Source organism: Nematolebias whitei, chromosome 6 (assembly GCF_014905685.2).
Source record: "Nematolebias whitei isolate Nwh7 chromosome 6, NemWhi1, whole genome shotgun sequence".
Lineage (NCBI taxonomy): Eukaryota > Metazoa > Chordata > Actinopteri > Cyprinodontiformes > Rivulidae > Nematolebias > Nematolebias whitei.
The window spans coordinates 27,923,164-27,928,050 of record NC_056503.1 but is presented as its reverse complement, the minus strand read 5'-3'; the positions used below and the strand labels follow the sequence as shown (position 1 = coordinate 27,928,050).

At 37.9% G+C, this 4,887-nt stretch overlaps 1 protein-coding gene across 1 annotated transcript in view; it reads right to left on the bottom strand.

Moving 5' to 3' along the window:
• The window catches only part of LOC119410593 (lissencephaly-1 homolog), a 40,900-nt gene extending 40,125 nt beyond the window's left edge, over positions 1-775 (bottom strand). The window contains exon 1 of the mRNA XM_037677481.1: positions 525-775. The gene's annotated coding sequence lies outside the window, so the exon portion shown is untranslated. The remainder of the gene's footprint in view (positions 1-524) is intronic.
• Positions 776-4,887: the final 4,112 nt, after the last annotated feature.

The following is a 4,887-nucleotide window of genomic DNA, read 5'->3' as shown; positions in this document are numbered from 1 at the left end:
ATGGAGTAGTCAGAAATGCTAGATTTCACAAAAGCCTTCTGAAAGCAAACTTCACCAGTATCATAATTAATTATTCATGCAATTTCTTCTGTAAGGGTACCAAAATCCAAACATGAGTTTGCCTCCTTTGACTTTTACTCAATTTTTGAGGGAACTAAGTGTCTTGAAATGCGCTTCCCGTGCCGTTCGCAACGGGGTTACCCTTTTCGGTACAACACCGATAGAAAGTTAGCTCCTGCGTCGGCTCTTTACGCCGAAGAGGATAAAATCTATTCAAGTTCTCTCCGCCGCGTTAAACATGTACAGCGCCTCCACCTACTCTAAGCGAACAATAATGTTTTTGTGGATACAGGAATAAAGACTGCTGACAGGATACCTGCTGCTCCAGTCCAAGCGGCCTGTCCGCCATTTTGAGGCATAAAAAGGAGGTGAAAAAAATTACAGCCACATCGTCATTTTCCCCACCTAACGCCGGATTTCCTTCGACCACAGCCGGCTTCACACTCGAGAAATATAAAACTCACCCTTTGGTTTCCGTCCGTGGAAATCCTCAGCAGCCCCTGACAACAACACGACCCGGCAGGGCGTGAGATTTCCGCTGCGAACTTGGATCTTGTGATGTGGAGGTAAACTGTGTCCGTCTTGTCTCAGCTCCGCTTTGCTTGTTTTTTTTTTTTTTTTTTTTTTTTTTTTTTCCGTTCGCCGCCTCAGCCGCAGTCGCCTTCACGGGGCACGCGCGTAAAACTCGCGTTCACTGCTCGACGGGAGCGCGCACGTCCTTGACAAAATAAAACGTGAATCAAAATAAAACGTTTTTATTATTTTTCTTTTAAACTCTTACTTTAAGCTCAGTTCGTTTTTGATTAATTACACAAAGCTGATTCAAAACTTTAGCATTTAAGAATAATTTTATACCTGGCGGGAAATGCTTTTATATTTTTAGTATTTTAATTTTATTGACACAAAACATACCAACAGTGGATGAATCAGACAACACGTTTTGATCTTTATTCATTTTAAAGGGAAATGTGAAAATTTTCTTTTTGCTCTTTGTATAATAAGAAACTTAAGTTAAACTTTATTTTATTTATAATTTTAATTAATTTACAAATTGAGCAGTCTTGGAGAAGAAAATGAAAATGCAGTTTGGATTATTTATTTTAAATTGTATTTATGAGTCAAAACATGCAGCTTTATTTTGAAAATGAAAAGCATTTCTATTAATCCATTTTAATTTGATAATTGAGACATAATTGCTTCCATATTTTGTGAGGTGGTATGACTTTAATTTTTCCACTTTAAAACGCATTTAATTTCAAATGCTCCACCTCTTCCCCCCTCTTCCTGTCACCTTTAGTCACATTTACAAGTAATCAATATGTCTATTAATGAATTAAAGCATTACATTTTATCTAGAAAAATATTCTGAATCTGCTACATTAACATTTAGCTCTCTGTTTTTTATTCATTACTATTTGCATATTTTTATTTTTATCTTGATCTGAACACTTGTTTCACCACAGGTCACTTGTTAAATTGTAAAAAAACAAACAGTTTTTCATTTTATTCGTTTTATTTGATTCATTTTAATAAAAAAAGAGAAGTCAGACCAATAAAAAATAATTAGATTAGTATGTAAAAAGCATCAAACAAACACCAACTCACTACTGGGGGTGGAGCAGATTTTACCACAACACATACAAAAGATTTGTGCGCATATTTCATCAGCACATCACACAAAGACAAAAAAAACTTGAGTAAAATGCATATTTGAGGGTTGATATTAGGGTTTTTTCTGCACCCAGCACATTGCATTTCAGGTAGAGTGATATATTTGAAAATTACGTGAAAGTACTTTAGTCTAAAGTTTATATTATTAGCTCCAGCTTTTCATATTTTTGCACATTTTAGGATAATGTCCAACTCATGTTCCTAATTTAAAAGGCGCAACCGTTTCTCTCAAGACAGTTTTTTTTTCTGCAAAGTTAACATTTTCTTTATCTGTTGCAAATAAATTAATAATTTAAAGACTGTTTGGCTGCTGCAACTTCTAAAATAAACCACTTCCCTTACATATTTGCATTAAAAAGAAGTTATGTTCATGTGCATTTTAGTTTTCCTTTAAAATAAAATGTTTTGCCCCCATCTTGTGGACACTGTTGGTGTCACTGGTGACAGTAAAGAACATGAAACAAGGAAAAATAAAAAAAACTAGAACCAGAAAGGAAATCTCAGCTCTATATCCTGTCAAAAGTTCACCCATCATCACCCATAACGACACACATTTGCTGTGCAGCTAATGGGACATTTCAGAGAAGTCATTGAAGCAGCCCCCATTTCTCAACCTGAAAGGGTTCTTATTTTTAAGGAACTCTAAGGTCCATCTTGTCTTGTGCAGAGTAAAATAAAAAAAAAAACTGCATTTTTTAAAAACAATAAAACCCCACACTATCTCTCTATTGCTTTAATCACATGTATCTCTACACATGTAAATTAGCACATTGCATGAACACAACCTTTGTCTTGTTTTAGGGAGAACATCACAACGAGACAGCCCTGTGTTCTGTACACTTTTGGTGATGTCGTGCACGAGAATGCACAGCTCTAGAAAGTACAGCATACCCACTCGCTCCTGGCTACGTTTTTATATCCGCTACACGTGAAGCAAGAACAAAATACACACGGTTCTAACAACGCTCCCCCAAGACGTTCATGTTTGTACGGGACTTCAAACAGACGCAGGTTTTACATCAGTGTCCATTAACGTTTTAAGGAAGTAGGCATCATGAATTGAACAGCTTTAACTTGTAAAAAATATTTAAAAAGAAAATATTTGACTTTATTTTAACTAGGCAACAGCAAAACGAGCAACATAATTCCTGTCAAGACTACATGAAGCCACACACACACACATGCACATATTTTCTGTCAGAATGTCAAGAGAACTGAACACAGCTAGTTATAAATATTATATTATTAATATAATATTGGCACAAAAACTAAGGAAATCTGTGCCTGGTTGATATTTTCTTTTTTGTAACAGTATTTATTGGCAATAACTTTTATACTGTTGGAAAAAAAAAGTTATATTCCCCTTTAAAAGGTGCCACATTTGTTAGAATGTATTTGTGGGGTGAGCAGCAGTTTGTTGGTTGCACCCGTAAAGAAAAAATTGTCATGTTTTCCGCCAGTAACAAACTGTTCCAAGTGTTTATTGGATTGAATGATTAAAATCTGAACAAAAAAAAAAAAACAATTTCTCCATTAATTCAACAGACCTCAGTAGCATGTGGAAGAACCATACACAGCCACAACAGCTGGGCACATCATGCTGCTCACCAGTTTGATCACACTGCTGTGGGATGGCGTCCCATTCTCCAACCAGCATTTGCCACAAGTCGGCCAATGTTTGGATAACTCTGGGACAAACAGCCGAGCTGATCCCAAAGCATTCAAGAGGGGGTTGAGGTCAGGACCGCAGGCGGGCCCTCTCCACTTCCAAATTCTGGAGGCAATTTCTGATAAAACCCTGCTCTACAGGGGAGAGTTGTCTTGGGAGGATCGGGTTCAGCCCCATACTGGAGATATGAGATTGCCACTAGTTCAGGGCTATTCAACTGGTGGCCCACGGGCCAAATCAGGCCCACGGATGAGCTCAGTTCGGTCCATCAGTGGGGTTATTTTTAAATAAAACTAGATTTTAAACCATGAAACAAACTTAATGACAATAACTGCTGGATGTCCGGCCCCTGAGCTCTTGGCTTTCAGTAACTGTGGCCCCCTGAGCAGTTGGGTTGAATAGCCCTGCATTAGTCGCTCCCAGATCCAGTGCCTTACGGTCAGCACCTTAACCTCTGATGGGGTTTTAGAAGTGTAACACAAGTCACTAACAGAATGAGCAGTTTGTAATGCACTAAACTATTGGTTGTGACATTAATGCGAAACAAACAAGTTGTCAACTGCGAAAGAAAACCCCAAGAAAAAGCTGTTTGGCATTGAATATTTAACTTTTTTCCAACAACTCAGTACATGTACCCAACAAATGTGGCAATATTTCAGGGAAACAAACAGGCTTTCCAACAGTATAAGATTTAGTGCCAAGTTTTGTTACAAAGAAATAACTGACCACACACAAATTGCCTTAACTTTTGTGCTTATTAATGGATAAATGTACGGCTCAAAGTGGACGTATTAATTTTTCCCCCCTCTCCCTTATTCACATCAAGTACCTGCCTTCAATAGAGATTTATACATCTTCTAAACATTTTCTAAAAAAAAACAGACATGGCTTTAATTAAGTCATCAATAAGCATACAATACTCAAGATTCTCCTGTGCGCTGTTATAAAAATGGACTTATTTCAATGAAAAATAAAAGGAATAAAATTCAAATGATTGTTTTGACTGACAGAAAGCTTGCTCTGCGTCCCTTCCTGGGACGTGGCCAAACAAATGACAACATTTAAACTCATGATCCATCATGAACGTGTAAAAGAAAAAGGGGAGATTACATTCTGAAGCCCAAGCTTGAAAACGTTCATATGTACTGACTTTGTTCTGGTCGTAGTGCACAGTAGAAAAAACAAACCCTGAGTTCTAGGACAGGGTTGGTGCCGCATCATTCAAAGCACCTTTAAGAAATGGGAGCTGAAGGGGGCGGGCGGTCTTCTAGGCTCTTTAGGCAGTGGTGGGGTGAAACGTGGTCCTGGGCTGACAGTGCTGAGGGCATAGAAGAAGCATGATGTGGACATGATGGACTGAATAAGGCTCTGGTTCATAAAATCATGGTAGTTCTTGGTCTCAGAATCAGATTCTAAGCAGCAAACTCGTTCACACCAGGTTTCTGAGCCCAGGACGATTCAGATTGCATGTTACTTTGATTTATTTA